Consider the following 11724-nt stretch of genomic DNA (forward strand, 5'->3'; position numbering starts at 1 on the left):
CAAACTTCCACTTCTTAATGGTTCTGCTACCTCCCATAAGCTGGCCACAAGTCCTTAAGCATGTGGGCATTTGGAAGACATTCCAGATCCACGCCAAGTCTATTAGTGGCAGGACAGCTGTGTAGCTGTAGTGAAGGAGGCTCCAGTTTGACTTACTGATTTTTTCTTACGGTATTGGGGTTTAAACTCAGGGCCTTGAGTTTGCTAGGCCTGCATTGTACCATTTAAGCCACACCTTTACCCCTTTTTTGTTTTTCAAGTAGAGGTTCAAATTTCTGCCTAGTGCAGCCTCAGATTATGCTCTTTGAACCTACTCTCTATTGCTATATGCAAGAGATTCTAGGCTCGAACTCGGGGCCTCAGGCTCTCATTCAGCCATGTTGCTCACAGCTGTTGCCATACCACTTGAGCCACACTCCACTTCCTGTCTTTTGCTGGTTAGTTGTAGAGAAGTCTCTAATGTGTTTTGCTTGGGCTGACTTTGAACCATGATCTTTACATCTTAGCCTCCTGAGCAGCTAGGATTACAAGTACAAGCTGCACAGCCCAGCTTTGAACCCCATCTCAAACATTCCCCCACTGTAATGTCACCATACTGGAGACCAAGCTTCTGGCATACAAACCTCTGAGGGACAAACTACATCCACATTAGAGCACCATCCTCCAAGACCCTAAGATGACATCAACTAAATGTTGGGTATAATGTTTTAAAACAACTTTTTGCCAGGACCTGGTAGTTTACGCCTGCCTGTAATCCTAACTGCTCAGGAAGCTGAGATCTGAGAACTACAATTCAAAGCCAGTGGGAACAGGAAAGTCCATGAGACTCTTAGGGCCAATTAACTACCTGAAAACTGGAAGTGGCGCTGTGACTCAAAGTGGTAGAATGCTAACTTTGAGCAAAAAAAAGCCCAGGGACAGTGCCCAGGCCCTGAGTCAACTTCCATGGCTAATAAAAACAAAACAACAACAAAAAAAAAACATCCAATGTCTCTTCACATAAGGAAAGACTATTCAGAAGCAAAATAAAAGCCAACCTAGAGAAATGGTGACGTACCATCCTTTACCTCAAAGGTATTCAATAACCTGTGAGCTTTGAGCCTGTCATAGGGCCTAGCAGACAAGACAAAGCCCAAGAATCACTCAGGTAGAAGCCTCAAAGAGACCTCATATCGCTACCCCTCTACATACTTGGAGATGAATCCCTTCCCACCCCTCTGTTAGTTCCCAAGGCTGCTGGGACAAATTGCCCATCTTTTGGGTGATTTAAAGTCAAAACTTAGTATCATCAGACTGAAAACAAGACACTAAAAGCACCTGGGGTTCTGGGGAGAATCCATGTCTTGCTGTTAGGAACTGTCAGTATTCTCTGCATTGTGGCCACATCCGTCCTACCTCTGCCTCTGTGATCACATCCATTTGTCCTGTCTCTCCAGAATCCCCCCCTTCCCTCCCCCTGCATTCAAGGCTCCCTGGGGTCAGCCAGGACAGCTCTTCCTCTCAAGACTCTCCATCACAGTTGCAAGAGTTGCAAAAAAATCCCCTTTCCAAATAAAAAGCTCACAGCTGGGCACTGGTGGCTCATGCCTGTAATCCTAGCTACTCAGGAGGCTGAGATCTGAGGATCACGGTTCAAAGCCAGCCTGGGCAGGAAAGTCTGTGAGACTCTTATCACCAACGAACCACCACAAATGAAAAGATCACATTCACAGGAGCCAGGTCCAAGGACCTGGTTGTCTTTGGGGGTCATTGCTCCGGCCACTATCCACACCCGTTGGGAGTACAGGGAAAACATTGGGGATACGACTGCTTTGGTTTCTAAGTGAAGTGACATATCTAGGTGATCAAACAAACCTTCAGGATTAACCACTAGAAACCACAAAGTCCAGAAAGAATGCACCTTGGGGAAGAGCCAGCAGGAAGCACAGGCAGCTAGGAAGCCAGAGCCACAAAGATACCAAACAGCAATATAAATTCTCCAGGATCACACAGCGCACAGACCAGGAACCAAGCGTACTGAAGGCATTGCTGGGAGGGAGAATGGCAATCATCATTCAGCCCTGCCAGGCTGACAATGGACCGCAAATTTCCACGGCTTTTCACAACCAAGCCTTGTTTCTCATTCACGTCACATGTGCCCAGAGAATAAATGTGGGTCTGTTCGAATCTGACTTCTTCATTCCAAAATCTAGGCTAACACACACAGAAAGGAAAATGCTCCTGCAATTGGATGTTTCTTTTCCTTTCCTTTTGGCTCTTCCACTGTGGGTATGTCACCTCTGTCCAAAGTCTCCCGGTCAGACATTGCCAAGTTCAATGTAAGTGAATGAAGATGTTTACTTCCCCTCCAGGAACAAGCAGCAAATCAGATCACAACATGTAGAAGTGGATCATTTCCTTGCAAGAAAAGGAGAGAATAATGGAACCAAGAATTGTAATTACAACAAACTAACACATGGCTGAATAGATTGATGGGAGCTAGGGGTGGGACTATAACTAGAAATGAAATGAATATGTTGATAAATAAATATGATGACTAAAGTTTAAAAAGCCTGAATGACAGATTAGATACAGCTAAAGAGAGAATAAATTGAGCAGAAAGAGAAGGATGTTAAGTTCTCCAAAGACAGAGATCCAATAGGAGGTGGATTGCTCAGAATCTGCCACAGACTTACAGACTGAAGAACAGGAAGAGCTATGTTTCACCCTGAGTCCAAAGACAATATGCAGGCGGAATTAACCCTTCTTCAAAGGACCTCATCTTTTCTTTCTTAGGCTCTCTTACTGATGAGATGAGTCCAGCCCACATTATGGAAAACTGTCTGCTACATTCACTCTCCTGATTTAAATATTACTCTCATCACCTTCAAAGTAATACCAAGACTAGTATTTGTCCAAATATTAGTACCCTGGACAACCCACACTGACACATAAAATAAACTACCACTGGGAGAGTAGATGTGCAACTGCTTTTTATAATCATTTTTCAACACTGTATACAAAAATACAATTGTTGGGGCTGGGAAGGTGGCTCAGTGGTAGAGTGCTTGCCTTGCATGCCTGAGGCCCTGGGTTCGATTCCTTAGCACCACATAAGCAAAAAGAAAAAAGCCGGAAGTGGCGCTGTGGCTCAAGTGGTAGAGCACTAGCCTTGAGCTGAAGAGCTAAGGGACAGCGCCCAGGCCCAGAGTTCAGGCCCCACAACCCGACCCAAAAAAACAAAAAACAAAAAAATACAATTGTTGTTTGAAATTGTATCCAAAGACCTTGTTACAATAAATAACTTTGTGGTAGAATCTGTGCAATTATCTGTATACATTTTCTGGATAAAATCCACCTTCCTTTCCTAAAAAGTGATTTTTTCCAGTACAGAGAAACATACATTAAGAAAAAAATGAGCTGGGCACTGGTAGCTCACACCTGTAATCCCAGCTACTCAAGAGGCTGAGCTCTGAGGATTGTGGTCAAAGTTTCCCCTGGCAACAAAGTCTTTGACACTCTTATCTATAATTAAGCACCAAAAAAAGCTGGAAGTGGAGCTGTGGTTCAAGTGGTAGAGTGCTAGCCTTAAGGAAAAAAAAAACTCATGGACAGTGCCCAGGTCCTGAGCTCAAGACCCAGGGCTGGCATACAAAATAATAATAATTATTATGCATATAAATATAAATATATATATATATATATATATACACATTTTTTTTTGTCGGTCGTGGGGCTTGAACTCTGGGTTTGGGTGCTGTCCCTGCACTCTTTAGCTCAAGGCAAGCACTCTACCGCTTGAGCCACAGCACCACTGTGGTTTTCTGGTGGCTAACTGGAGATCAGAGTCTCACAGACTTTCCTGCCTGGGTTGGCTTTGAACTGTAATCCTCAGATCTCAGCCTCCTGAGTAGCTAGGATTACAGGCGTAAGCCACTGGCACCTGGCAATAATAATACATTTTAAAAATGGAATCATAAAGGGGTTGCCACTATTAATTTAAAATTGTATGGGCTACAAAATATATTTCCCAGGAAAAGCTATTGCTAAAAGTAAAAACAAAACATAGCTCTCAAGAAAAGAGATAAAACAGACTCAAACAAAACAGTTTCATATCAAAGACTTATTAAAGATCTAAAGGATTATTTCAGACAGAAGGAAACTGATCCCAAAAGCAATGGTGCTATAAATAAATACAGGAAAGAAATGGACACACATGCTGGTTAACCTAAACAAACACTGATTACACAAAAACATATTTTAAGGGGCTGGGAAGGTGGCTCAGTGGTAGAGCACTTGCCTTGCATGCTCGAGGCCCTGGGTTCGAATCCTCAGCACCACGTAAGAAAAAAGCCGGAAGTGGTGCTGTGGCTCAAGTGGTAGAGTGCTAGCCTTGAGCTGAAGAGCTGAGGGACAGCACCCAGGCCCAAAGTTCAGGCCCCACGACCGGACCCAAAAAAAAAAAAAAAAAAAAAAAAAAATATATATATATATATATATATATATATATATATATATAATTTAAATGAGACCGACTGCCTAACATGGTAATTATAGTTCACCATGTATTTATTGTATTTTTGCAAGTCACAAAGTAGATTTTGTTTTCCCCCTAAAATTTACCTAAGAGGTGATGGATATATTAGTTAGTTTGATTTAGGCATTCCACAGGGTATCCATATTTCAAGACATCATGCTGTATGCCATAAATATATGCAAATTTTGCCAAATAAAGATAAATATAGGCTAGGCACAAGGGTACATAGCATTGAAATTCCAATATTTAAGCTGGGTATTGGTGGGTCACTCCTGTAATCCTAACTACTCAAGAGGCTGAGATCTGAGGCTCACAGTTCAAAGCCAGCCTGGGCAGGAAAGTCTGTCCATGAGACATGTATCTTCAATTAATCACCAGAAAACCAGAAGTGGTGCTGTGGCACAAAATGGTAGAGCACTAGCATTGAGCTCAGGGACAGTGCCCAGACCCCAAGTTCAAGCCCCATGATCAACTAATTAGCTAACTAACTAAATAATTCTAATACTCAGAGACTGAGGCAGGAAGATTGTGAATTCAAAGTCAGCCTAAATTACAGAGCAATACCCTATCTCAAAAAAAAAAAAAAAATTAGTTAACTTTTTTTTCATGCCTGTACTGGAACTTGAATTCAGAGCTTGGGATTTTTGTTCCTGACTAATGTTCTACCACTTGAGCCACACCTCCACTTCCTGCTTTTTGCTGGTTAAGCAGAGGTAAGAGTTTCTTAAATGTGCCTTCATGAGATTGCTTCAAACCACAATTTCCATATCTTAGCATCCAGGGTAGATAGGGTTATAGGGCTGAGCCACCAGCACCCAGCTAATTAATTTGTTTTTAAAAGTTTAAACAATCATGAGCTTAGAAAGCAACTTATACTCAAGGATGTGAAAAACTGAAGTGAATGTGTATTAAAATTTTTGTTGTACTTTGGAGAAGGATAAATATAGTAATTCTGGACATTCTAGAGTAACATCATTAGAAGCAAGGATCAGCAGGGTGACTGATTTATCAGGAGGCGGGATGTGACTTGTTACACGGGAGACATCTGACAATGTATGGAAAATATCTGGCTGTCGCACAGGCATCTCCTGAGTCCATGAGGCTACTGAGCCTACAGCAACTCCACACAACAACAAGGAATCAGCCATGCAGCTCAATAATGTCAGTAATGCATGAGATCGGAATTCTATATTAGAGGAAAAAGTGGATCCAGGAAAACTACTCTGTCAAGACACTACTCCAGAGATAGGTGGAACATTTGTTTTACGTGCTCAGGGTCCTGGGTTCAATCCCTAGTACCTGGGGGTTGGGGGGAGAGAGGCAACAGAAGAAACATAAGGCAGAAAATGAAGGAAACATAAAGTGATAGAAATAAATGATAAAGTGAATGGAGTAAGATCTAGGCAAAAACAAGATTATAAAGCCGGGCGCTGGTGGCTCACGCCTGTAATCCTAGCTACTCAGGAGGCTGAGATCTGAGGATCGCTGTTCAAAGCCAGCCCGGGCAAGAAAGACCGTGAGACTCCTATCTCCAATAAACCACCAGAAAACAGGAAGTGGCACTGTAGCTCAAGTGGTAGAGCGCTCGCCTTGAGCTGAAGAGCTGAGGGACAACGCCCAGGCCCAGAGTTCAAGCCCCACGACCAACCAAAAAAAAAAAAAAAAAACAAGATTATAAGACCATAACTTTAAAAATATAATAGTGAAGTTTTAGCTGTTTAAAAAAAAGATTCATAGAAAACACAGATACAGAAAAATTGAAAGTAAAAGATACACAGGAAAGTTCCTGGTAATCTTGCTATATTAATACACAAATAGACTATATAATCATGTTTCAGTTCATCAGAAAAGTAAAACCTTCTAAACATAAATATACCAGTGTGCTGGTGGGTTATACCTGTAATCATAGGAAAGTCTGTGAAACTTTTCTCTTCAATTAATCAGCAAAAGGCAGAAATGGAGGTGTGGCTCAAGTGGTAGAACATTAGCCTTGAGTGGAAAAAGCCAAACAAAAGTATGTGATCCTAAGTTCAGGTCTCACTAGCGTGCGCACACACACACACACATCATACAAATGTACTTAGCAACACAGCTTCAGAGTAGATTGAAATTGATAGATACATCGGAAGAGCTAGACAAATTCAAAGTCATCTCTAGAATTAAAGATGTCATCAGATGTGAGTCACTGGAAGAGGGAAAATGATGTCACCTAAGATATCACTTGTCAATGAGAAGACACATCTAAATGTCTGGGATGTTAAAATGTATGTGTGTGTGCACCCACATGCATAAGTAGGGAGAGAAATTATGGCAGAATGTTAACAATCTAGTTGATGAGTATAAAATTTTTCTAAAGCTGGGCACTAGTGCCTCACATCCACAATCCTAGCTACTCAGGAGGCTGAGGATGTGGTAGACACTGACTGCCTAAGGATTCATGTGCTGAATGAGGTTTATGTTTGGGCTGTATGCTGGCAAACGAGGAGAACGCTCTTCCATAACCCTGGCAAAGGTCAGGGTGCCCAGCTGCAGCCTCCAGGCTGGAATGAGGAAGCTCTTTTCCTCTCTGGACAAAGTTCTAGATGCCCGGCCATGACCTTGGTGGAGGACATGGAGAAAGTGCTCTTCCCGCTCCCCTGAATAATTCTTAGAACAATACCTCTAGAACAATGCCACCTTATCCCTTTGTGTTTCTAAGGGAGCCTACCTGCACCTTGCTTACTCCTTTCTTTTTTTGTCAGTTACGGGGCTTGAACTCTGGGTCTGGGTGCTGTTCCTCAGCTCTTCAGCTCAAGGCGAGCACTCTACCTCTTGATCCACAGCACCACTTCTGGTTTTCTGGTGGTTAACTGGAGATCAGAGTCTCACAGACTTTCCTGCCTGGGCTGGCTTTGAACCATGATCCTCAGATCTCAGCCTCCTGAGTAGCTAGGATTACAGGAGTGAGCCACCGGCGCCCAGCTCTTGCTTACTCTTTATAATTTCTGATCACATGGAACTGCTTCACCTTTGTTGACGATTAACTCTTCCTGCTCACTGACTAAAAGTTGTTACCTCTCATTTATGCTTCCCCAGAAAACTGTGTAGGGTTAACTTTCTGTCCCATGACTGCCTGGTGACTGAAGATTCATTTTCTATGCCCCTATGCTGTATCTAAGCATATGATGGTTTAATAAACATTGTCTATACCCTCATGGTATGGTCTACTTTCTGCCTACCAGGACACTGCGTTCCCAGGTCTCACTGTGTGAACAGCAACAGAAGATGGAGATTGGAAGCTAGCTCAGTCAGGAAAGTCCTCGTGCAAATCTTATCTCCAATACACTACTCAAAACAGCTGGAAGTGGCACTGTGGTTCAAGTGGTAGAGCACTCACTACCCTTGAGCACAAAGAGGCTCAGGGACAGCGCCCAGACTCTGGACTGGAATCACAAAACAACAACAAATTTTCTAAAGATTCAAATTCTTCAAAAGAAAAATGGAAGGAAATTGTAATGCAAATACTTCCATACTGTTGGCATTCTGACACAGACCCCATGGGTGGTCAAAGCATGCAGTATTTTTCATTTTTAATGAGCTGATCATAGGTCTTTATCTCAGAAGAATAAACAACTGTTCAGGTCTTTCACATTTGGTAGACATGTTGTCCCAGTACCTTTCTAGCTGATAGGTAAGGGCTCCACTCTGGCCCGACAGGGAAGGTGATCCTGGGAGATGTCCACCGGTAGCCACAGCTGAGCAGTGGCTCCACAAGATGGGACATAGTGAATGCTGTGCCCTGGTGTGTGGTGAACACATTGGTTGCTGGTGAGAGGGCTGGCCAGCCCTCATGGGACTTGCCTGGAGAGGCACAGAGGAACAGAAAGACCAAAGACATAGTCACAGCACCATGGCCCTGCCAGTGAGGACACTGGGTATGAGTTGGGGCAGAGGGGGTATCAGTTCCTGCCTTGAATCACTGTGCAGTTGACTCCTTTTGTGTGTGTTCTCATGAGATAATTGTTGAGTAACTCAGAAGCCTTCTTTCTCTGGGATTGTTCGAATCCCTCCTTTCACATCCCAGGACTCTCTGGGGATAATGATCCTTGGTAGCTATATTTGAATCTTCAACTCAGTATCTGGCCTTGAACGCACAGTCCTCCTGCCTCAGCCTCCTAAGAGATGAGGTCACCAAGTGCAGCTCTTCAATGGGCAACAGCAGTGGTCTGAAAAATGGTCTGAAAATGCTTTGGGTGCGAGACAAAAGCCAGAATCAGACTGCTTGTAAATCCACTAGTGAGAACCACCACCACACCCCTCACCAAAATGGAATGTGGGCTTTTTCAAGGGTGAAGATACAAGTCTTAACCAAAGTGTAACTGTTTCCTTAAGAAAAAAAAAAAAGTAGGGCTGGGAAGGTGGCTCAATGGTAGAGTGCTTGCCTTGCATGCATGAGGCCCTGGGTTCGATTCTTCAGAACCACATAAGCAGAAAAAGCTGGAAGTGGCGCTGTGGCTCAAGTGGTAGAGGGCTAACCTTGAGCTGAAGAGCTGAGGGACAGCGCCCAGGCCCAGAGTTCAGGCCCACATCGACCAAAAACAAAAACAAAAAAAAGAAACAAACAAAGAAAAAAGGAAAAAAAAACAGTAAACCTGGCAGCTATCAAATATACTATGTGCAATTATAATAGCTATTGTATATACTGTAATGACAATAATTTTTTTAGTCTGTCATGGGGCTTGAACTCAGGATGTGGGCACTGTCCCTGGGCTTTTGGATCAAGGCCAACACTCTACCACCTGGAGCCACAGAGCCACTTCCAGTTTGGGGGTGTTTAATTGTCAATAAGAGTCTCACAAACTTTTCTGCCTAGGCTGGCTTCAAACCACAATCCTCAGATCTCAGCCTCCTGAGCAGCTGGGATTACAGGCATGAGCCACCAGCACCCGGCTTGTCAATAATTTTAAATTAAAAATGTTTTATATCCACAAGTGGAAAAAAATTAAAAACAAAAAACTGACTAAGATATCATGTATTAACTGCTTGCCATATGCCAGGTTTTGAGATAAATACATTTCCCCATATTACCTAATTTCTTTTACACTGTGGAACCTTCAAGAGGAACTGATACCACAGCAACAGCTGAAGGCAGGCCTGTGAGCTACAGTAAGAGTTCACCCCGGATGTGTGGCAAAGGCCGCTGTGCTGCGGAGGATGTGGGTAACAACGTGTGAAGGCTACGAACTAACTGTGCAGGCCAGAGGTGAAGGAGGGAAACATTCCACCTGTGAGAAGATACCCAGCACTCGGAGAACAGAGGGGCTTCGGCAGGTCACCTTGCAGACCATCACTAAGATCTTCTAATAGAAAATATCTATTGTGATTGTTCAAAAGTCCCTCTTCCCCATCTTTTCCAGCTACTGACTATTTTGTGGCAGCCTAGGCAGGTTTGAAAGGCTCTCATTATTCGCCTAAACAGCCCCTCCCGGCTGTAAGATCGTATCACTCTCCAAAAACAAAACAAAACAAAACAAAACCTTTTCCTCCCTCTGCCTGAGACTGCAGGTCTCAGTCTTAGCTGCCATTTGCAGCCATCTGGAGAACTTTAGAAATGCTAGTATCTCAGCCTCACCGTCACCATGATTCCAACTTGTTCAGATGGAATTTTGCCACTCGAGCTATGCCTCCAGCCCTGCTTTCTGTTGCTCCTTTTGAAGGTAGAGTTCCTCAGAGTTTTCTGCCAAGGCTAGCCTTGAACTGAAATCCTCTGGATCGTAGCCTCCTGGGAAGCTAGAACTATAGACAGTGAGTCAGCAGGGCCTGATGTGTTCAGCCAAGGTGGACAGCTGCGGCTGTGACCGCACAGGTACGCGATGTCATCAAGACTTGTTTACCTGTGCTTTCAGATGATCTCCGATTTTTGGCTTTCGAACTAGTCTGTACGGATCCAACTTATCTGACCACAGGCCTCCTGAGTCATAGCATTACCGTGATCTTTATGTAGCCCTGGCCACGTTCCTGTGTCTTGTTTCCTGTTATGCTATAAGTAATCTGGGAGAAGGGAAGGCTTCATGAGCAACGGGACCCTGGCACCCACAGTGTCACCGACGCACCTGACATCTTTGCTATTCCCTTGAGATAAACCATTCTGATTATATGATGTCAGATTTGACCATTTCAAAGCCTTTTTCTTCTGATCCAAAATTCTCAGACACTGGAACAAGGGTTTCTAGAATGGAACGTTCTTGTTTTTAACACCCAATTGACTAGGTCCACACACTGCCCTGTACTTCCACGGGAAAGTCAGACATTAGCTCAGTTTCCCTCCCAAAGGGGGAAGGAACAAGCTGGAAGTGTTTCCATGCCCTACCAATTCATCTGGGCCGTGGATTCAAACCTCTCAGCCACAGACCACTGGCGTGCTGGCAAGCAGTTCATGCTGCTACCCTGCTCTCTGTGCCAGCCCCTAACATGGGGCCAAGTGGGTAGTGCTTAGTATTAAGGGATGGCTGTTGAATTAAAAGATGATTAAGATCCGTGGTAGAGCGCTTGCCTTGCATGCGTGAGGCCCTGGGTTCGATTCCTCAGCATCACATAAGCAGAAAAAGTTGAAAGTCGCTCTGTGGCAGAGAGCTAGCCTTGAGCTGAAAGAGCTGAGGGGCAGTGCCCAGGCCCAGAGTTCAAGCCCCATGACCAATAAACAAAATAATAATAACAAAGCAAACAGGGCTGTGGGAGTGGCTCCAGTGGCAGAGCATCTACCCAGCAAGCGCAGGGCCTTGAGTTCAAACCCCAGTAACCCCTCTCCCCATCTTCCCCGAAAAAACACAAAATAATTTTAAAATTAAAGGAAGAGTAATGAGATTTTAAGATTAAAAATTAAGGAGTTTACTCAGGCAGAAGGAGAAGGAGGAGGAAGAAGAGGAGGAGGAGGAGGAGGAGGAGGAGAAGGAGGAGGAGGAGCAGGAGGAAGAGGAGGAGGAGGAGGAGCAGGAGGAGGAGCAGGAGGAAGAGGAGAGGTGAAAAAGAAAGGCTGAAATGTTGGATTAAAAGGATGCCAGCTAGTCAGCTCATGAAGTTTACAGAGCTCCGTTGCCAGGATGAACTCTAGATTGAATGGCTAGAGAGCCCTGACGAACTGAAGCTCATTGTGGTGGAATTATTCAGAACACAGCAGAGTGGAAAGTTTCCCCCTCCTTTTATAAAAATGGCCAGAGTTGACTTTTGGC

Source organism: Dipodomys merriami, unplaced genomic scaffold (assembly GCF_024711535.1).
Source record: "Dipodomys merriami isolate MVZ:Mamm:240054 unplaced genomic scaffold, mDipMer1.0.p SCAF_2, whole genome shotgun sequence".
Lineage (NCBI taxonomy): Eukaryota > Metazoa > Chordata > Mammalia > Rodentia > Heteromyidae > Dipodomys > Dipodomys merriami.